Source organism: Apis laboriosa, unplaced genomic scaffold, assembly GCF_014066325.1.
Source record: "Apis laboriosa isolate Shangri-la unplaced genomic scaffold, ASM1406632v1 scaffold68_cov148, whole genome shotgun sequence".
Taxonomy (NCBI): Eukaryota; Metazoa; Arthropoda; class Insecta; order Hymenoptera; family Apidae; genus Apis; species Apis laboriosa.
The window spans coordinates 5,951,757-5,976,665 of record NW_025224135.1 but is presented as its reverse complement, the minus strand read 5'-3'; the positions used below and the strand labels follow the sequence as shown (position 1 = coordinate 5,976,665).

The 24,909-nt window shown below is 32.5% G+C and overlaps 1 protein-coding gene across 4 annotated transcripts in view; it reads left to right on the top strand.

The window, feature by feature from the left end:
* Positions 1-24,909, top strand: part of LOC122718958 (neurogenic protein mastermind) — a 221,154-nt gene that overhangs the window by 13,724 nt on the left and 182,521 nt on the right. The gene's annotated exons all lie outside the window — the stretch shown is intronic.

Below are 24,909 nucleotides of genomic sequence, written 5' to 3'. Positions count from 1 at the left end.
AGATTTAATATTGCTTGACCAAACCCGTGAATACTCGCGTATTCACAAAAAAGAAAAAGAAGCCTTGCTCGTCTTCGACTCTTTGTCGAAAGACATTTATGCGATCCTCAAAAATCACCGCGATACTCTCTCCTCGCCTCTTTTCTCCGTTCATAGTGTGCTTCTTACTTTTCGAGCCTATCGTTTCTCCCATGGCCGAAACGCGGCAACAAAAGCCTCGAGATGCAGCCACCGTTCCAAGAATCGTTCGTCTACCCGTGGCAGTCGTTTCTCGAGATCCCAATAAACGGTCGTTCGGCCGGTCGTTGGTGGAGCGTGCGTGTCTGGGCCGGTGCGTGTGACTTGTGAGCGCACGCGCGCCCACAGGAAGCGTATGTGGGTGAGTGCCGCCGAATTCGTGCGTTTTCGTGCGGTGACCTTCGCGTCGGTGCTGGCCAGGCCATTTCGACAGCGATATAATAAACGCGGCTACGTGTACGCGTCTTCCGACAAGAGACCAAGGACGTAGTTAGAATGTCGTTCTATTTTTGGAGACGTAAAACGATTAGGAAATTTTTAAGAATTTTGGATGCTTAGGTTAGATTTAATTTGGGGAAAAACTTCGAGTTCAAAAGGTCAACGTTACGTAATTTTTAGTAATTGTTTTATCGATTGGCTTATCGATTCTTAATTAAGATAGATTAATCTTTTTTTTAAAATTAACCAGAGATTTTAAATAAATTGTTCATAAATAAATAAGATTTATTAACATTAAATTTTTAATTCTCATAAAAATTAGGAAATGGATTAGAGTACTTGGTATATGGTATTATTTACGTGGTGAAATGTGATTTAAACTAATATATATTTAAAGTGTTAATAAATGATCACTTTTATTTTAGTGGCTGATATATTATAGACAATGCAGATGCACGAATGTGGATAAATAAATGTGTTGATTTATATTTCATGATTTCAATAATATAGTAGCGAAATTGATTGGGCGATATATGGAATTGTAATAAAAAAAAAAAATCAGAATACTCAAACGCATAAAAATAACAATCCAATTCGAAACCAATTTTGATAATTTTATATTCTTAAATATCTATTTTATTCGAATTCAATGAAAACCTGTCTTTATTGCTCTCTCTCTCTCTCTCTTCCTCAAAAAAAAATTTCCAACGACTGTCATCACATTTAAATGTTTCAAAAAAATCTATCCAATTTAAATTGTAATATTAAACACAGAAAACAATGATTGCTTAGAAAAGCCACACAAAGATCACTCATAAAACTAAATGATCGCAGACACTGTTCAGATCGTTTCTCTTCTAAAACCGAAACGTTGAAAGATATCTTGTTACCAGCCGTTAAATCTATTGGTTTTCATTGTCAGTAAAAACAAACTACGTCCATCGTGGCAATAGGTTCTTTCCAGTCACGCAATAAACGTCGGGAAGTTATGGAAAGCCTGTGTAACTCTTTTGAACGGTTCTTCTCCTCTTACGTATCGTAGTACTCGCCTCGAAAATGCTCCAGACGTTGTCCCCTTTGCGGTTGCACCGCGACGAGACATAGGGTGTTACATTCCGGACGTATGACGCATGCTACGGACGCTCGCTACGATTCCTTTTCTCTAGTCCCTCGAGGCCTGCATTCGGTTCGCTCTATCGAGAACCGAAGGAGAACAGTTTAACCAGCAATCTGGTGAACCTGTGAATGGATATCTGTTTTCACACCCATTCCAATGGTAGATTTATAATCGAATATACCACTAGAAAGACAAATTAAAAATAATCCATTAGCAAGTTGTTTTTCTGTTCGTTTGAAAAAATGGCAATAAATTAATTTTTAACGATCGTCAAAAGATATAGAAATAGGGATAGAATTCTAAAATACGAAACGATTTATTTTCAACGTGATTATGTAAACGTTTTTTTTTTTTTAACAAAAGTTTGATCTTGCCTTGAGTTGATATAATTCTATCAACTCTTTTCATACGTTGTCACCGAGCAGGAATTGGTCGCGACGAGGATCATAATCGTGTCGTTGACGCGGCACGAACGAGAGTAAAGCTCGGTTTTTAATGTCGGGCGCACACAACTCTGAAAGATAGCGTTGCCCGTGAAAGTGCTCGGCCGATTACTATCAGCAACAGCTCCTTTCTTCTCCTCTGGTTTCCTCGAACGACGACGGGCCGCTCTCGTCTGTCTCTCGAATCTGAGCAGATCGCATCGTGGTTTCTTGCTCTCTCCTCCCCTAGTATCGTTCATGGACACGTATGACTCGCTTTTGGAGCCGTATGTAATGAGCGACATTTTAGTCGCCAGTCACGTTTCACTTAGATGGGCCGTGCCCCGTGAATACGCTATCCCCGGAAAATTTACTTCTCGCTCGGTTATTGTTTGAAATATAGCGAACCAGTGGAGGATTCCACTGGCTTCTCGAGCCTTCCCTCGTTGCGTGTCGCCACCGAGATTGGTACGATGATAATTCTGGAACCGCGGCTTCGTTAATGGATAAACACACATCGGTATTATTACTCGACCGGAAATGATATCGATAAAGAGCATCGAAAGATGATTTCGCGCGCGAGAACGACTCGGCTCTATCGACTTTGAGTACTGATTACAAGTGATAACGAGCGTTGTAAAATAATGTATATCATATAATGCAATTTCACTTGAAATATATTATATGTTATACAATAAATGGTGGTCTATCTTTCTCTCTCTTGAAATAAAATTTCAATTTCAAGATAATTGGAATATAGGAATTAATAAGAGAAATATTTCTTGTTGAGGTGAAATGCATTTTTGCATTTCAAAAACTATGATTTGATTGATTTATTTTAAAATATTTTAGAATGTAGAAAGTTTTAGGTTTAGGATAAGAAACAAGAGAAAATTTTTCTTTCGAAAGAAAGTTGAATCTAGTAAATGTTTAAACAGATCTAACGGCAAGATTGCATTAAATGTTAGTTTCTAAATAAACTGTTTTTTACGTTATGAAATTCCTGCGTATTTCTTTCAAGACCAATAGAATTCGTGTTTCAAAAGTGAAAGTGTTTATTTCTCATAAGTTTTACGGTGAAATAAATTGCAGCAAGATATATCTACGCTTACAAAAACTGCGATATATATTATATATAAAAAGAAAAAAAAGAATTTTATAAATACTGCATATAAATTATTAAATCTTTCAAGTATTTCACTGAATATCGATAGTCATATAAAAGATATTATAAACAGCGAATAAATCGACCCTTTGATCAAAGTTTAGATTTCACTATCCATTGATTTCCATTGTATCATGAAAAGTAGCATTAATGAATGCAGAAAAAAAGAAGCGCTCCCTCAAAGTCGAGTTGCCCCGTATGGGTTCTTTGTCGTGCGTGGCAACGGTGAACCCATGGCAGAATCGAAGAAAGGAAGGAAGAGTATCGCCATTGTGGGGGCTACTGTCGGAATAATAATGCAATTGTCGTACTGAATGCCGAATACATTCTTCCCTCGTCCGTCATTTATAAACTGCAAGCCTTGCCGCGTGTCGTTGCGTGTCCATTACGGTCTTAATACACCACCGTGTATAATGCAAAAATTTACCTTGTATAGAAATTTATATCTTGATACGATATATATAAAACGAGATATTTTATAAATATATATAGCAGCATCTATCATGCTGTATTTCAATTTCGTTAGAGAATCTTAGAAGAAAGCGTATGTCTTTTAACATATGTGCCTGTATGAGACACAAGGTATTAACATATCGTTACTTCGGCTTAATGCATCGTCCGCCATCTTGTTTATACATATCGAACGTAATATATTCCAACGTATTGACGTAACGCAGAATACGTTCATTACGACAATGGGCTATTTATTCCTATTTAGACGTTGCCTCTGATCGTCAGGGCATCACGGTCTACATGGAAATTGTTGTCGTCGCTCGCAACACGGCTCACGTACACGCGTCGAACATTTATCAACGATGTTAATAATTTCGCATGCGTGTCGAGAGATAGACGAATACACCACCGGCAACAATCCTACTGGCTGAATAATAAATAAGGTCCTCCATTTCGCTTATTGGTATACGGGGACACGCTCGCGTCTTCGAATAATTCACCACCGGACGATCCCGCGTGCTCACTTCCGTTCTGGATTAATCGGCGCGCACGCGGATAAATTATCGATCTTTCGCTTTGTATACAATGATGTTCGAGTAACCTCGTGAAACGTTACGATTAATTGTATGAAAACGAGAGGTGGGTAGGTGAGATCATCGGGTCGCGTTACACGGTTTTTTGGGTGTGACTTCTTCGCGCCCTTTTCCTCGAGAACATCCTCAACTTCCTTTCGTCGATTAATTTCCGTCTCGGTGTTGGTGGTGGAAATTAAGGAAAGCTTTGTATTAAAATTTGTGGATATAAAGAAATCACAGAATCTTGAATATTTCTATTTTAAAATATTATGATTTTTTTTTTAATATAAGAATTATTTTTGAAATATGCATTCGATTTTGTTTTAAATAGTAGAATAATATATATATATTATAGTAATTATTTTACGTGTCTAAATATGAACATCTCTGAGAGAAAAAATTTGAAATAATGGTCGTTAACATTATCAGCAATAAGTTGAGTAAAATCTTTAGTCACGATTACCTTTCCCTTTATAATGGACGAACAACGAAACGGATATTGCCCAACGCGTTTATACACAGATATGCGCGCGCGACGTCTTTAGACTCCCACTAGTTTCAGTATGACACGCTCGAGAAACTTTCTCCATTCGACATAATTTGGTTGTACCGCAGACCCTGACGCCTTCGCATGTCATTCCAAGAACATTTTTTTCGTGTAAATTTAAATTTGATATGATAAATACTAATAAAAAATTAAAGTATTGAGAATATTATGAAATTATTGATCACAACTACTATAGGATAAAAATATTTTCCGATAATTTAAATTTATATCTTCTATTTCATAGCACAATTATTTTTAATTAGCAAAATACTTAAAGATTTATACGTATGTTCATTTTATTAATAAAAATTGTTGTAATTTATTAATCCATACATTTTTATCTCACAAAAACTTCAAACCTTTCAATCAAAATAATTTCAAATCCATTAAATCACATTATTCTATATCGATTAATCAGTGCCATTCTTGGAACTTTTGAATCAGCCCAACAGAAGCGTCGATTCAATGCCAATGGATGCAAAAGAGTGCGCCACAAGAGAATGAGATAGACTATATAAAGAATCTCACACACAGTACGACATATCGTCAGATTCATCTTTAGATCTGATGATAAATCTTACAATAAAAAATATATGCTTAAATCGTTGATTATTTTATTATATTGCAACAAACAATCTATTATAATTTGAACGATTTATCTAACGATCTCTAAACTCCAACGACAAATCGAATTGTGTGCGATAACCTTAAAAACGGCACGATCTCGTGTTCAGATACGAGTTGTAGGTGTCGTTGGATGGTTTACCAATTCGTACTGCGTGTGTGTAAAAACACAGCAACTGCGCAAGAAGTGGGGATAAGGGAGATCTCTGCGCTCGCGGTCTTATTTGTGTAGATGCACGCGTCGTGCCACGCTGAGAGCGCGGCGCATTTCACGCGATGCATACAATCCGAACGCACGCAAGTTACGCACGTTCGTCGCCGTATCGTCGGCCTGTGCATTTGCGTCCGTCCTTCTCGACTGTTCTCTCCTGAACGAACGTCTTGTTCTTCCTCTCTTTTTCTGTCGGAAGGCGCGCGCTTGCGCCTATGTATGAACCAGTGCCACCCGTCCGTCGAGCGCCGCGCTGTTGCCACCTCTTCGCCTCTCTTCTCCTCACCTTCTGTACTTCGTATTGGAGCTCCAGCTGAGCGTTCCCCAACGGTGCTCAACCGCCGTTCATTTATTTGGCAATATAGTAACGAAGGGGGAACAGAGTTGCGGAGAGCCACGTTGCGGGCCGGTTTCCTTCCTTCGTCTCTCAGAGAGGAAGAAGGATTTCGTCGTAACCGGGCCTCTGCTTTCAATTGGCGATTTTAATTCGGCTTTTCAGCCGCCTTGTCGCGTTACCGGGAACGTTTAACATGAAGAAGATTATCCGATGAATTGATTATAAACTTTTATGAGATGTATTAATGTTTAATAATTAGTCTTTGTAACCGATTAATAATTGATGTATTACATATTTTATTTCTCTGATTAATAATTTAATATATCATTTAATTAACAGAAAGTTTTCTATTTATCTATCGTTAATTATTTTAAATGATTATATTTTATGGTTAATTTTGTCATTGTTAAGAGAAATTCTTGATACTAAATTTGCTTTCTGTTATCATGATATTAAGAGTTTTCGAAACGAGTATTACGACAATGGAAAAGATTTGCTTGGTCGAGGTCCATCGTTAAAAAGCGTAATGAGTGATTTCACAATTCTTTATTGTATGTACGATTTACATGATCCAGTAACCATTTGCGTAATCATCTCATTCTTTCTATTTTTGTTTTATTATTGCATTGGATTCCTGTGAGAATTACTTTAAAAAAAGATTGCGGAACTTGGACTAGCATTTGAGATTACATTTCTTCGAGGAAAAAGAGTGATGGTGCTTGCGTAAATCGTTAGTTGATTTTTCTTTTCCCTGGCGAAAGATACAACGTGTTTAATCGTTTAGAATTAATCCAACCTCCATAAGGCCATATGCCTTATAATACTACTTACGTATCCATGTAAGTATCTGTATTTTATGAGTCATGTTTTATTTGCTTATGTTAGTTCTATTGTGTTCTATACACTTATATAAACTTTTATATATTGTATACTATAATATTTTTATTTATAAGAATTATTAATCAATTATTTAAATTCATTCTTATCTAAAAGAATAATAACTTTACATATTCTTAACATATTGTTCCAACCAATTACGAATATATTCGTGTTATTAATTAATTATTAAATTATAAAATTGAATTCGAATTAAAAAGGAAATATCGATTCGCGAAATAACAAGTATCGTGGTAAAATTAAGATCACCGACTAAGTTACACCGGTGAAACGAGGTTAAACCACCATAGAAAGTTACATTCATAACCATATGGTGTCTGTGGCAATGTTTTATACGAGAAGGGTTGCAGCGTGATACGTATGGTCCACATGGTAGCGAACCCGCCGCTTCGACCCCATAGCATCCTGTCTATGGAAAAGGTAGTAAACGAGGGGATGCTCGAAGAGAGTGGCAACGATGGCTTTGATGAAACAGAGATGGATAATGTACAGCGATCCTCAAATTTTTCATGTAACATAAATATTAGTGTCTAATGGTGTCAATGAACTTTGCTATTTCGAGCTGCGTTTCAGACTTGAACGAGGAATAGAGGAAAGTATGTAATTTATGCTGTATTGTTCTTTCTCCTGTGTTTTATTACTGTAATGTAATTAAAACAACTTGTGTTTATTGCATTCGCAATATTACATACTGTTGCGTATATCAACATTTTCTTTACGCGTAGTGTGAAAAATACTTAACTATTTAACGTTATATAACTTAACGGTTAACTAGAAATTTTTTTATTTTAATAGAAAAATAATTGTATTGATAATAAAGGTAATATTGAGTAAATTTTGAAAAAATTAAAAATAAGATTAAAAACAATAATAATAAAGCATAGAAACTAACCACGTAACAGGAATGGAATAAATATCGATTGATGAAAAATTCGATACAAGCCATGTAATTTCTCGTTAAAGTATTAATTTATTTTAATACTAACCTTCTAACTATTTCTAACATTTTTAAATTTATTTTATTTTATTTTTAGTATTATACAAATTACATAAATTCTTTGATCGTTTTTGAATTATTATTTTTCCGTATAAGTTGTACAATGTAATTTTAGCAAAACCATTGCCATTTCAAAAGTGCGTATAGTCGGACAGGTGTCTTGCTTGCTTCGTAGGTAGAACTTTCAAAAATCTCGTTGTACGGTGCACCTTTGAGTGAATTGAAGGACCGAATACAGCTGCCAAGTGTCCTCAACATGGCCAGGTAGGTATTTATTGATTCAATGGTAGCAGTATGCCTATAGTTAGGTACTGTGATGTAACTCTAGAACCGGCCAGAGGGTTCGCTTGTTAGAAGAGACGATAGGGTTGAAGGTGGCCAAGATGATTACGCCAACAAGTCCCGCAGAGAGGAAACATTCTGCTCGATTGTTTGTAAATTGTAAATTTACTCTCGATCGATTTTTAATTTTTTTTTCTTTTTTACCAAACAATTTATCGCAACAAAATATCTTTTGTTAAAAAAAACAGCAATGAATTTTTCCTCGATTAATACAATTAATTAGATACAAATGTAAAAAGTAACGAAACAAGCATTTTTGCCATATGTACTTCTGACGATTTCAATTTGGAAAACAGGAAACCAACCAATTCCATTGAATTCTTCATACTTTCATTTTCTCCCTGTTGGTTCGATATTAAACCTTGAAGAATATCACCGTCCAGCGGAAATTTCCGCTTCTAGCGGATTTTCTAGGTCATCGATAGCAACCGTGACACGTGTTAACAATGCTTTCAAATTTCGTTCGGCCAAGTATTTTGCCGTTTTCACGAGTTTTTCTTTTTCAACCCTATCTTTGGTCCCTTTCATCACGTTTCTCACATCTGGTTTTCTCAATAATCTCTGTTAATGAGAATTTTCGGCCAATTTTTCGACATTGAACGGATAGAAAGAATTCATTCTTTTTCTACGATTATTAAACGCAAAGAAATAGTAGTTCGAGAGAATTCCATTTTTTTTTCTTTATAGGCATTACGGTTATGCCTTTTGTCTTGAACTTTTGTCGTTCTAAGTAGTAACTACGTTTATAAACCGATACATATAAGATATACATACAATATGCTTTAACTATTATGTACAGAGAAGAATATAGATCCGTCTTTGTAGAGAGAAGGAAATTATTGTCGATGGGTTTAGTCAATCGTTTGCACACTTGTCGATAAACAATAAGCTTCCTTCTAACTCGGACAACCGTGCGGACGTAATAAGCCATTGTTCGTCACTGTGTAGACGGATGTAGACAACAAGTGGTAAATAATCAATTAACGTTTATCTATAATTGAACCATCCATTTTGAACAAGAACTCTGTACAAATTATAAAGACGATAATAATATAGAATGTTGAAAATTTAAGTGAATTTAACAAACAAAATCAACAATTTTATATTTTAAAAAATCGTATTTGGGGAATATCGTTGGTTTTAAAAAGTTAAAAATTTGCAATGAGACTGATAGAAATCGTTAAATTCGAAAAGTCACGGAACACGTGGAACTATTTGCTTAAGAATTATTCGATAATTTTCAAAATTGTAGTATTTTCTGGTCTCTATGGAAGAAGTGGTGGGATATTTAATCGAAATTAAATTAAATCGAAGATCACGTTCGTGTATCACGTTCGTAATTTCGTATATCCCGCGCATGTACGAATTATCGTGCGAATTATATCATGGTAATCGCGAGCTTGAATTTCTGTCAGCCCCGCTACCTACGGTTGATTTATGCGCTAATTAGCAACAACCGGATTATTTATTGGCCGAAGGCGGTACAATGTCTCCGCTCGCCTTAGCCGGAATAATTATCAACGGCTAGGGATAATTAGCTGGAACGTGTCCTGGCTTGTTTATGGAAACGGAACACACGGAGGTAATGTTGTCCCTTATAACGATTCATCCGGGGAATACGAATAACGTTTTGATGACCGTTATTTTTAATGTCCGTCATTTGCAAATAATTTGATTTATTGAACGTAACGGGAATCTATTTTATTCATTGTGATCTTTTTCTTTCTCGAATCGTTAAGTGTCGTATTTTCGAAACGTACTTTCGTTTGAGCGTTGAGAAATACAACAAAATGTTACAGGATTGATTCTTAAGTTTATCGATTTAAAGTAGAAATATAAAAAAATATTTATATGTTATTGCATAATATATCTAATTATATGATTTCAAGTTAATTAATAAGTGTATATAAATAGGGAAACAAGGAGAATGATGTGGAAATATTTTTTTTTACACTCAACGTATACATTATGAAAATTTTGAGGTTATCTTGATGATATGTTAATAACTGTTATGTATTGCAGTCGTGAATTATGTTTATTTCTTTTTATGTAAATGCATGTACGTAAGTTGTATCAAACTAAATATTAATAGTAATACACGTACTAAAAATAATACAAATTTAATAATATTAAAATAAACTTTGCGACATATTAATAAATTATACATGCTGTAGTGTCACGTGTACTGCAGATATCACGTGATCAACCGCTACAAAGCTATAGAACGTCTCCTTTAGTCTAGTAAGTATAAACGTTTCATTGCCACGTGTAGGTATTTAAATCATTAATCTGCATATCTACATATACATGTATCTATATTTAGCGTACAAATTTGCATAAAAAAAATCTATATCTAAAATAGAACACAAGAATTAACTTAGCAACTTACTTATTCGGAACAAAGTACAATGATTTCAATTCTTCGATATCTAATAGATCTACAATTTCTTTCTCTTCGATTTTGCCCCCATATAATATGATTTTAATCGTTCAAACAACGATTATAAATAATTAACAATCGTTTCTTTTTTTCTTTTTACACTAATTGTATTTGTATATAATCAGTCATATCGGTAATTAAGTTTCGCTTATAATGGCCATTGACGGTTAATAGTAATTATAAGGTGCTCGACGGGATTATAACGTTGATGAAAAGGTGGAAGAGGGTTGAGGAGAAAAGAGCCAGGGGATGGTGCATCGGAGCAGGTCGCTCGATACTGACCACCTCACACCTACGAGAAGTGTCTCTCTGTCTCTTCCATGCCTCCATCTGCCTCCATCTTTGCGTTATTTTTCGCATTATGTCACGATTTTTTCCTTTTATACGTTACTTTTCATTCTCTTGTCCAAAGGTGCGAATACATTTGAGACTGAACTCTCGAGAGTTATTCTCGAGAGTATTTTTCGCAAGTGGAAAACTACATTGAGAGTGATTGTCCGAGAATAATTTTCAACGTAGTGTCTAACTCTTGAGAACAACTGAGGAGAGTTTCACTCTCAAATTATATTCGCATCATTATGATTTCGATGAAAATTACAACAAAAGATAATTATCTAGGAATGAGTTTTGTATTCTCATATTACTTCTTTAAAATTTTCATTTATTCTGTTTACTGTTAGAATATAATGGTTTAACAAAGATGAGAAATTAAAAAGTGATAACAAGTATATAAATATTTTCTTGATTTTCTAATCTAATTAGTTAGGAATTTGTTTTGATCAAAAAATTCTTTTGATCTTTGTAATTTTACGCTGTTTACACTTATTATATATTTTCGGTGAGAATTCTTAGGTTTAAAAAGTTTGTTCGATATAATGGAATATTTTATCAGAATGGAAAAATGTTGTGTAACATAAGTTCGTGTTAATCGTGAAATTTATACCCGTTTTTTTTGTATCATGAATAAAGCGTGGTTTAAAAGTTCTATCTTTATTACTATCTCTTTTACACTTTATTCCTTTTTGAATCTTCCATGTATTATACTATTATATAACAAATACCAATTTTATCAGCTATTATGTAAACCGTAACTTTATCTCTATAGATAGAAATATTGACTCTATCGATGTTTTATGTTTCATGTTTCATTAATATATTTCTTTTTCTTTCGTATTTCTATTTAACAAAAATTAGAATATTGATAAAATTTTGATAGGATATTGTTCTATTATATCTATAAAAATATTTTAGAAAATAATAGAAAACAAAAAATACAAATTATTTTATTATTAATTCTAATTAGTAACATTTAGTATCTTTACGAAATTTATATATCGATGTAAGCATCGACTCCTTTTCAAGGACTGGTAGACTCCTTTATCCATAAAGGATATAGGTTGCATTGGAAAGGCCCGCGCACGAGCACGGATCGTACAAACTGATCGACAAATCTCGATCGAGAACCACTGGCAAACAGCAGGCAGAGCGGACAAAGAGCGAACGGTTATTGCAGGACGACAGTATACAATCGACTCAGTGTACAGTAGACTCGAGCCAGCGGCACGTCGCACAGTAGTTCAGGTTTTTTTTAGAAGCAAAAATAATAGTTTTTTTTATCATAATTATAACATCATAATTAATCTCATATTTTTTATTTTACATATTTCTTTAATATATTAATTAATGCCGAAAAATAATATTTATTTTAATAATGTTTTTATTGTTAATAATAATTTATAATTGAAGATAATTAATAACAAAAATAATGTAGATTTTTTAATTTGGAAAAGGATATATTTTAAATTCAAATGAAATAAAAAATTAATTAATTATTCTTCAAAAATCTACGATTTTATTATTGAGATCCGTTAGAGATTCATTATGAGAAAAGGAATACACCAGTGGATCTCTTTTCTCTCTTACTTTCTTATTCTTTTCTTCGTTTTCTTGCTTTGTCTCTGGTTGTGCTGCTTGCACTGAACCTATAAACTACCTGCACCTATACTTCCTGCCACTCGACAATGAAACCTTTTTCCCCAATTACTGCTCGAGTGATCTCGAGCCACGAACATTCTACGTTTTCGAACTTCTGGAAAGTTTTTTAATTTATCCACTAGAGACTTATTGACCGAATGATCGTACAATGGTGTGCCGATAAAACGTCGATTGGAATAACGCGTTGTCGATGTACGTTCAACAAGTATTTTTACGCAACCATGTTAGAAATAATTTGATTCTAGAATTAAATTTATAAAAAAAACTATCAACAATTTTTTTTCATTTTAAATATTCATTAGAAATTTTGAATTTTTGCTAATGTTTGTTCTTAGAAACAGTTCTAGGAATAAATGTAATGACAATTCTTTTACCAGAAAATCTACTTTTTCATTAACTAAATTCTTAGGAACAATATCTTTATTTTTTAAACAAACATTATAATTTCAAATCGCTCATCATACAAAGATTCCAAATTTTCTAAATAATATATCATGTACACAATAATGGATGTTCATTTAATGTCCATATCACTTCAAATCTTTGTCATGCCATTTGTAAAAGTTATATTTCTTCTGCTTTCTTCGCACAAAAGAATCACTTTCTTTTCTTCCCCACGAAAATACTTATTCTACCTAAGCAAACAATGAAAATAACTGTATCTTTATTGAAAGATCGATCGGGGACCGGGTTCATAGGCGTGAATTAGCCCTCACATAGACCTTTATCCTCTCTCTATGGAAGTAGATAGCAGGATTGGTCGATAGTTATTGACCACAGGTGCAACAATTGCCATCAGTGGTTGTCTATGAAGAGAGGTATTGTCGTTCGTGAAACAAACTCGTGACCTTGTGTCTATACGAATCGTGAACGGAGAAGTGAAAGAGGGAGGGAGTTGCTGATCAAGTAGAAAGTAACCGAGTAACCTACGAATTGCGTAACGCCAGTCCTCGTATTTAATATGCAGCATCGATAGATTATCTTGGGATGAGGATCCTGATGAGTCTGCGAATCTCGTCTCGCAACTGTACTTTTGACGAGTTCGAAAAAGATCGTATTGGAAAATGATAGAAACCCATTCATTAGAATTAAATCATTAAAAATCATAGATAATAGAAATGAAGAGAGGAGAAAGGTAATGTGAAAAAATTTTCCATTTTATGGATAAAGTTAAATTTGAATAGAAAAACATGCGTTCTGATTATAAAAAATTCTGAATATTAAAATATGTTAATAATTTTTGTAATGTTTCAATGTCTTTTGATCTTTGTCCAAAAATAATATCAAATTTGCCAAGTATCTTGTTCTTATTCACAGAATCTGTTAAAAGTGATTCTTCCGCGTTCATTGTAACCATTAAATGGACTATTTTCACCGTCTACGGTGAAAGTGTCGGTTGTTCACGAAGAGAGGACAGGAAGCGTCAATTTCACCCGGAGATCGTGAGTGACCCGGGTCGCTTGTCCCTAGGTGTTATCACGAGGATCAGCTCGCGTGCCTTGCTTTCTCATATCACCCTCTCTACCTTCATTTTTTTGCTCTTCTTTTCCCATTTTCTTTCTCTCAATGGTCCTAAGTATTTTAGCCATTTCCATTGAAATGGCTAGTTCACCTAATCTTCTATATCAAAACTTGATGGAAAATTTAGTTATCACGATCAAATGTGTTCAATATAAATTTATGAAATCTATCTTGATGTAACTTAAAGTTTAATACGAGATTATGTAAAATCAGAGAACGTTTGGCATTGATTTCAATTAGCTCGAATTGCGTGTTCGAACATTTCTTGTATTATATTAGTCCACATATTTCTTACTTCTGCGTTGTTAACGTTATCTCATATCATTGCAATTTTTCACGCAACAAAATTTCTCGTCATATCAATTATTGATTTTTTTTTTTTTTATTTTTACACAATGATTTATTAGTCAATTCTATTAGCATTCGTGTCATTGTTAAAATTTTATTTTTCTTTCTCGGTAGCATGTTTTGTACTTAATTTTATTATCAATCATTATTCGAATAAATTATAAAGTTTTAGTTAGTGAAAACAATAGGCAACTATCATGTGATATAATATTATTCTTTATTTAAATATGAAGATGCGACAGCAATGGAAAGAACTATGCGACAGTTGCGTCATCAGAATTATTAAAAAAACTGATAGACGCAAGTACACGTCAAAAGTGTTAATAAATGTTGATATTATAACAAATTATAAATTATAGATAGAATGCATTTTTTTCACAAATAATTGTTATTATATAATTTAATCATGGAATTTCAGCTGACTGATCCATAAAATTCGCTTATAAATGTTTTATCAAATTTCAAAATAATTTATTAACAGTGTCTTATGTAATTCATTTATATGATAAGTTATAAGTAGTAAATTATAATCTTCCATTTTACAATTTTACAATCTGTTTTATTTACTTTATTACCGTTCTTCGAAAGAAAATATTATTATAATACGTATGATAACGTGTGATTTGTAGAATTTAATCCAATCGAGATTTAAATTTATAAATTTTTCCTTTCCGTAACTTATGATTAATAAAATATTATTCCACTTGAAAAAGACCTCGATCGCGTTATCACGAATGTCGCGTCACCGATTCAGACGGATATACACACTCGATGCTCTTCGCCTTTCGTTTTGCTCTCTCCGCAGACCCTCCCGCTCTTCATCCCTTCTTCGAACTCTTTCATTCCTGCGAATGAGCCGGCGGCAGTGTCGGTCGCTCGTCGAGACGGCTAATTCAAGGTGACGGACAGTCAATGAAGACATGGCTATCCTTGAAACAGCCTGAAATTAGGTGTTCGTCTGTTGATATACCTAAATCCTCTCCCACTTCCTATTTCATTCGCTTTTATATTCGATATAAATGTTGCAGACATTGAAATTATTGGTTTCTTTTTCTTTTTTTTTTTTTTAATAATATTGTTTCTTTTGAATAGTGTAAATTTTACAATAAAGTTTACAATTTTAATTTAAGTAGATTACATTTGTAAAATATTTCGTATTAAGCTTGATTGAATAATTGGATATTTTATCAGAAGTATTAATAATAATTTCAATTGTATTATAAATAATATTATATTTCATGAAAAAAAATTTTAACAAGAAATATTAAGAAGCTTCTCACAAAATTATGATTTTTAGTAGTCCTTGTATTCTGTATGAGTGATCATATCCCACTAGTGTTTTTAAAACACGAGTTCAGGGTTACAGATAAGACTGATTTATTTACACGATACGCATACAGTTCATGTTGGAATGTACACAAATCCTCTTTGAAACCACTTCACATTTTCTCCTCGTATCACTTACGTTTTCAAGTTTAGTTAGTTAGGCTTTTCTTAGCTTTTGTGTGAAAGTACAAAAGATTCTTTCACTAGAGAACTGGAAAGCAGTGACACCAAAAAATATATTTAATTTACGAATTAAATCTTTTTTTTTTTTTTTATTAAAAAATTATTTATTAAAGAATCTTTTGAGAAATAATTTGAGAAATATTCAATATAAATGTTCAAACAACTAATTTTTTTTTTTTAATATTCTAACTTTCTCATATCTTAGAAATATTATTATCAATTTTAATTTCTTAACAAGTATGTTGAATATTCTAAATACAATTATGATGTCTACAACATATTTATTTATAAATCCATCACGTAATACGTAAATCATGATTGAAAATTTCATTTCAGTTTATATTTAGTAGTTGATACGTAACTTGCCAAGGCAGGTGAGTAGAAATGCAAAGAAAATGGAGGTTCGATGTCGGCAAAAGATATGCGACGTTTCTCGGTAATCGATATAGCCCATGAAACCGGTAACGTAAGTTACATTAGCAGTACTGTCGAATGATAAAAACGCGCATAGTTGTGTGCTCGATTTGCGGGATTTAATTAAAAAAACGATACTCCCGTATCGTTTTTCCATGATGTAATTTTCCTGTAAATAACTTTGTCATTTACACCTGATGATTTCACGAATAAAAAGACAGACGAGAAAAAAAACTTATTTATTATACTTATTTTTAACGAATTCATAAATGTCATTGTATATAAGCAATTTAAAATAACGCGAATGCAGCCTCGAGAAAACTTTTCCTCTCGGTGAGTTATTCATATCACGTTGGAATAAAGCGTTCATGACTTGCAGTCAGATTAAGGTCAAAATCAACGTTAAAAGAAAACATTGATATTAGACTATTATTATTAAATCCATGTATAAATATATTGATGAACAGAAGAAGAAACTTTCCGAACTTTTTTTTTTTATTTTTCAACAAATTTTCGTAAAAAATTTAGTAGTAGTAGAAGTTTAGTAGTAGAAGTAAGCATCATAAGAAAGTTTAATAGTATAATGGTATACGTGCAATCATTTATCAAATTTATTGTTATCATCATTATTATCAATATATTCTTTATATAATTATTATATTTATAAATTTATTATCTGCTATAATATCTAAGTTATAGTTATTCCATATAATATATATTATTTCTAGTATACAGCATACATACAGTTATACAGCACGGAATCATATATCAAAATTCAGGAAAATTTATCTGATTGATATCATGTAAGTATCATTATTATAGAAAATAGAGAATGCATTAACGAAGATTATATTCGTCAAATGATTATTTCCAAATATTCAATCAAGAAGTAAAATGTTTCTCGATGCATGCGCGAAATCATATAAAGTACCATTATAAATTTAAATATATTCGATTTTCTCTCAGTCAGAATCTTGTTGTTTCACTTCTTCAATCGTTGCCGCAATCAAATTAAAAGAACAATTAAATACTAAGGCAATTAAGCGAAATTACTTTAGATTACATTGATTAAATTACATGGACTCGATTAACCGAATCCCGTGCTGTAATTATATTTGTGTAAGTCGAGAGTTGACTGTGTACAAAGCATGGGGAAGAAGGAGTGGGGAGAGGACCACGAAAACGACGCGTTACACCGAGTTCGTATGCGCGCGTTTCACTTCTGTGCGAAATGTTTCGGGCGCAAAGATTATCAGCGCCATTCCCGTGACATACCGTGGCCAGCGTTACGGTATTAATTAGTCGATTCGAGCGAAGACAACTGGACGGCAAGGTCGTCGGTCGCTCGCTGATGCTTTGGACCCTCTTCACCGACAGCTGACAGCAAACGTACGCGATCGAGGTAGTACACGCCTCTCCGTACTAATCACACTACAAACGTTTCCTGTGCGCAGTGGTGTTCAATCCGTGGCAAAAATATATAAATGATAAATAGAATAAGAGATATAATAAATACAACTTCATAAAATATTTATATGAATGTTTTTCATAGATAAATTAATGGGATTTTAACAAGTTATATTTAGATTGAACAATATAAATTTTATTATAAAATAAAATTAGAATTAATAAAGATAAGATTATTTAAAAATTATATTAAAATAATTTAAATTAATTTGAAAATTCTGTTCGTTTATTAAATGCTTTTTTCGATATTATTAAATTTTTTTATGAATATTTTATATTTTAATTTCATTTTATTTTTTCTTTTAATTATGTTCTTATTTTATAGCTTTTTGAATCATGATAAATCCTACGATAAATATTTGAAATTTAAAAATATGTTTTATTACGTTTATTCTTTTGTTATTTTTACTTTCTTAATTATTTATTATTTTTTTCTTTTTTTTACTATATTGATTATTATTATATTTCATTAGATTATTTTTATTATTTCATTACTATTTACTAATTTTATTTCTACACAAATATAAATTTATAAGATTACAACATAATGTAAATATGTTGTAATCTATATTAACTAATAATTTATTATCTTAAAAACATATATATTATCTTCTTTCATGAAAAAGGCACACGGCACACGCGTCTATTATAGGAAGCTTAAATGTTTTTCAAACGATTTAATCGTTTCTCAGGTGGCGCGCGCGTCCAGCTTTTTGATACGGCTTCCATGCGAGCTTCCGTTTCTGCGTGCGCGCGGGAATTAGAATCTGACATTTTCTACTCTGCGGAGTGTGTAACAGGTAATTAGTTCTTGCGTGGAGCGCTGCACGCCGGGGCAAGGGAAAAAAGATGGAGGAGTGGCAGAAAGAGAGAACGCTATTAAGCGAATTACACGTTCGCAGGTAGATCGCATCCTACGGTGAGCAGACCTGAGCGTATCTGCGCGTAATGTAAAACTGGCATTATAGGGATTCTTTTTCTTTTCTTGTGGAAGCCTGCGTGAAAAATTACCGTTTCGAAAATAGAATTTGAAAATTACACGGATCTCGCCTGTTTTGACAATGGATTGAAAATAAAATATCTCGGAATAAAGATTTCGATGCAAAAGCTGAATAAAAAGTCATGAAAAAAAATTTTTTAATCATAAAGACAAGATAATAAAAATTTTTAATGAAATTTAAATAAAAGGATTGTTTGATGATTTTAAAAATAATATTTTATAGAGAATAAAGCATGAATTTTTGTTAATATTTTAGATATATATGTGGGGTGGAATAAATGAATTGATTCTATAGCGAGCAACAGGTATACCGGTAAGAGGATGGAGAAAATTTAATCGAATCGATGTGGCTTCGTGTTGCGAAGCATTCACGAAGCTTTACTGAATCGATGTGAAATTATATAGTATATATATATATACATCCGGTTTTTAGAAAGAGACTTTCTGAAAGTATGAAAGTATGAAAGTATGAAAATATTCAAATATAAGAAATATTTATGTATATAGGTTTATTACTTCATTATTTGATGAAGTTATTTATATACTTATCGTCACAAATTAAAAATACACTCAAGCAATTAATTAAATAAATTACTTGATAAAGTTATTTATATACTTAGCGTCATAAATTGAAAATAAATTTAGAGAATTAATTACAAAAATATATGTGAAAAAGGAAATAATTCTACATATTCTATAGTTTTTTAAATAAAATATTTTTAAATTTAAATTTTATTTTAACCAAATTCAAACATTTAAAGTAAGTTAAAAATTTGAATTTTAAATTCAAACGTATCAAATTAATAAAAGAAATTTAAAAGAATCTTAAAGTTTTATCTTAGTTTTTCAATGCAAGAAGTTAAATATTTAATTTATTATTAATATATTAAACTATTATATTTTGAAATTATTAATTTACAGGATGTTAATTTATTAAAATAGATATACGTATATGTATTCCCATTCCATAATCGTACATTCAAGGTCAGAAACTCTAGAAACTTCTCGATCATTTCAAACAATATATACATTCAACGTGAAGTTCAACAGAAGTCATGCACGCAGAATAACAATCATATTCTCCAGGCAATATTTTTATTTTAAACGAATAATTCGAAAATCGGTTATGCATAAGATTATGTGTCGAACACGCATCTCGAGTATTATAATTTTCCTATTCTAAGCGGAAGAGAGGAAGACATACGGGGAGCAGAATCTGTGTGTGCACACGCAGAAAGGGTCGATGGGTGAGCGAGATGAAATAGAAGGGAACAGATTGATGGCAAGGGATGAAAGTCGGCTAAACGACCGAGAGAGAAAGATACGAAACAGCTGTGCTAGTCCCGTGGAGACAAGTCTTGGATATAACAGACTCGTGCGGGCATAGCGTGTAATACCGTGGCGAAGTTATGCACCCTTCGCAGGGGTTCTCAATTTTTATATTAGATTTTAAATGTGGAAAGAGTATAGCGTGAAAGGACGATGTTTCTCATATAGTTTTATGGTTTATACTGGTTTTATCATCTCTGCCTTGCGAGATTATTTTTTAGTATGTTTATATTATGACCGTAGCTTCTGGACATCCCATTTTTATTATTGAATTAAAAATGAGCAAGAATTTTTATATTGCATTAAAAATGAGAAAAATAGAAGATAAGTGGAAAAATGTGGAGAATTTCTCGTGCAATTTTTGTACAAATTTTGTACAAATTTTATATTGATTACGTAATCGTTTAGTAAGATAAAAAATAGATTAAGAATGTAGAAAAAAATTGTAAAAATTTTTGTCGAATACAAATCTATAATTTTCTAAAAAAAAAAAAAATAATATGCGAATTGAGAATTCTCATCGTTCATTATATTATCGGATCAAAATTAAGAAGCAAACAAAGAACGCTTAGGAAACACTATATAAATATTATCTCTTGTGCGATTTCATTATTTCTATTATTTGTTTTAATCTATCTTTCGTGTTATTTGTAACGAAAACTAGGCCAGATAAAAAGACGAAAGATTGCACCGTTAATTAATACGCGGCATTGTGGGTAACGCAATCCACCAGTTGAAATGCGTTGCTCCATTTCTTCAAAGGCTCGTTCTCCGCAGGACCGACTTTCACGGTGAACACCGTGATTCTAATATTAGTCGGTGAATAACACTTCGGTTTCGCGGTGCGACTCGTGCGAACCGCGAAAGAAATTTAACGTTTATGAAAAAGAAAAAAAAAAAAAGAAAGCAATTTTCCTTTTGTTCTTCTCGATCTACTGAGAAGCTTCCTGATGCGAAGGTTAGTTTTTTTTTTTTTGGAATTAATTCTTGGAAATTAATTCCAGTAATAGTAAAAAACTTCAGCAATAGAAACTTCAAGAATCTATTACGTCGTATTCTCAATTTTTTCTTGTATCAATTCTTCATATCTTGTTCATTGCTATCGTCTAACGAGTCGAATAAATTAAAAAAAGAAAAAAAAAATGATTTTCAAACAAGAAATTTTCCTTGATTGGCAACTTCATACAATAAGATTAACATTTCAATGGCGTCTTTGAAATGAATAGAATAGATATTAAGATTTAAAGAATAGAATAGATATTAATTAAAATATTTGAGAATTTTCTTGGATATTTTATAGGTAATTTAATATAAAAAAATAATTTCTTCTATAAGAGTTATATTATAGACTTAGATGAAGAAACGTGACCTAAATAATTGCATTTATCGATCCATTTTAAGCAAAAAAATTAAATTAATTCTAACCTCTAAATATTCTCCACTGAAGAATTATTCACAATCAAAATAAATAACTCTACTTTCTATAATTCCCATTATTTCATGAATCAGAAAAATCTCAAATCTCCGCCTTTCCTCGTAAATTTAATCCATTATAAACAATCGAAATAGGGACACTCGATCTCTCGCAACGTTGCATCTCTCGTAGAAATCGGGTGTGGCCGATAACTAGGATTCGAGCTGGTTCGATCCCCATCGGTGTGTCTCGGTGGCATTGACCTTGGCGATCCTCGGCGTCCAGCGAATATCTGCGTGGCTACGCGTTAACAGGTACCAGGCAATCACCGCAATAATGGTCGAAGTTTCTTGCGACCGTTAGGTATGGAAGCTCTCTCTCTTTCTCTCTCTCCCTCTCGTTCTTTCTCTCTCTTTCTATGGTTGAAGATACGTGCACCGCAGCTCTATGCCGCCGCGTAGCGTAGACGCGGATAGATCTGCCGTTGTCAGTATAGTTCATTGGTTTCACTGGAGGAGGATTCCACCTTCGATGCAGAGGAGTGCCCGCAGGTTGTTGATCCTTTCTTCTTCTCTTTCTTCTTTCTTCTTCCACCATCTTCTTCACTTCTTCTTCTTCTTCTTCTTCTTCTTCTTCTTCTTCTTCTAATTCTCTGCCATATTCCCCCTTTGTCTCTCTTCCCCCTTTCTTCTTATTTTTCTTCCTCCTTTTCTTTTGCGTCCTCTTCCACAAAGATCTTCTCCCTGCACTCATAACCTACCCACCATACAGCGTGTCTTTACGAGATTATTAGTCGTGGTTGACAAGTAAAAGGTAAATGATCTTATCCATGAAAATTGTGGATATAACGAATGGATAATTTTGTGTACACGATGTTTTTCAATGCGAATATATTTTTTTTTGCAAGGATTAAATCGATGTAAATTGGTCGGTAAATAGCTAAATAACGGATTTTGAATGATTGTTGTTGATTAGATAGTGATCAAATAGTGATTAGATAGGATGGAATAGTATTTTAAATGATTTTTTTTTTTGAAAAGGATCGATCGTTGAGAAAATTTGATGGAAAATGTAGAGTTTAAATTGTAAGTCAAAAGTATTAGTTAAAATGGAATGATAGACAAATATTCGTATTTTGTTTCAAAATCAATTTTTTTGTTATATTTTTTTACAAATATAATTGATTTTGTAAATCATCAAATATGCGTACAGAAAATTATAAATAGAAAATATAATCTCTTTTTTTACGTAACTATGGATGAGGAAATATAGCATTAACAAAATAATTAAAAAATCAATTATCTAAAAATAAACTATGTAAATTAATTCTTTTTTTTTTTATATCATTCTCGTTCGCATTGTGCTTCATCATCATTTTATAACAATCTTACATCATTGGCATACTTATTAATATATAGATTTATTTATAGAATTTCATTTCCATGTAAATTACAATTAATATGAAAATCACAATTGCAATCACAATTCGTTTTTAAATAATTTAATTTTTTTTCTTATTGTCTATGTTATTTTTTTATTGATTTTATTTATATTTATTATATTTCTTTACTCATATTATCTATATTGTTTATTATCATATTATTTATATTATTATAAATATGCACAATTCATTTTTTAATGGATTGTTATTGACACGTGCCATTTTCGCTTCGATAATACAATCTAACTTTTTTTACGATAGGCAAATAACTTGTAAGACTTCTTTTCATATTTGCATATAAATCAGTATTACAGTCAATAATAGAATATTACAGTCTAATCTAATAACCATATTGAATAAATAAATATCTAAAATTCTTCCGGAAAAAATTTCAATCAATAATAATTTCAACAAAAAATAATTGTAATGATCTCTTTAAGAGTTGTAAGACGTATAGATTAGACATTAAAATTGGATAGGGAGATAAGATTAAGAATAAATTAATTTGAGAAAATAAATACATGTGAGATCTGTTTAAAAAAAAAAATAATTAAACAGAAAGGAAGAAAATACGCATCTAAGTCTTTGATCCGCGTTGCTCACGGATCACCCGTATTTTTCCCCTAGAAAACATCCTAACGTATACCCTTCGGGGAAACGATTCACGCGACGTTGAACACGAGCCGCCGTTTAAATGACTCATCGTCGTTCACGGCGAGACTTGTTAAACCGTTTCGTTTTTTATTTTTCTTATCGCGTTTTATACACAATCCACGGTTAAGTGGCAATTATCCGTGTGTACCCGGCTGGCTCGGCACGGTAAACGAGCGGGAACGTTTTACCTGTTGGTAACGCAGCGAGCGTTTACCGCGTTCTAGGTAATCGTAGAGACACGAGGGACAATCCCGTGGCCCGGCGTTAATGGTGGTTAATTCCACGTGTGCACCGAAAGTACCGGCCGAGTGGAATGCTACGCGTGCAGAAGCTAGGTGGACATAGGTGCCTGCACATAGTGATCGCTCGTAACACGTTCGAAGAATCGATCCGATGTTTGCTTTTCCGTGTTATTAAAGAACGCTTGACCAATTCAACGTGTCTTGCTTTCTTTCTCTTAATGTTTTTTTTTTCGTTTTAATAATTTAACATTTAATTTATAAATAAGAAATCGAAGGAGAGAAATAATAGGAAATAATCGTTCGAAATGTTTTGCTTAAAGTCAAATAAACGCAAGATAGGATTAGACATATTTACTTTGCGTTTATCGCGTTATCTCGTGCAAGAGAAATTTGTTGATATAAGTACTGCCGAACATTGGCTATCAATTTCTTAAAGTTAATTAATCTCTGAAGTGACGAAACACGAGTTTTTCTAGCATAGAGAAAGCTAGCTCGCTCGAACTCGTCCAACAACTTCCATACATTCCTCGCAATTCTTCAGTGTCGCGCAATCAAAAAGCGACAGTATTTCACGAAACTTTTCATAGAACCGGTTGTTACTACTCGAGGCAAGTTGTCCCTCAAAATTTTTTTATCAACAATTTTTTCAATGCGAACTTCGATTGTCCATTCTTCGGGCAACAATTTAGAAGTAATGGATCGCGTATCTTAAATTTTACGTATATATATATATATATATATATATATATATATATATATATATATATATTACAACATATGTCTCGTGGAATTGCATGACTTTCGAGAAATATATATAACGAAACATTCTTGCGCTAGATACAAAGTTGATAAACAAAGATGGCGAAACAATATAGCTAATCAATTCTTTCTCTTGATTTCTTAAATCTCATAAATTTCACTATGATTAGAAATTGAAAAAAATGACATATACCAAAGTATAATAAAGCTAACATTGCAATTTGAAATTTTTG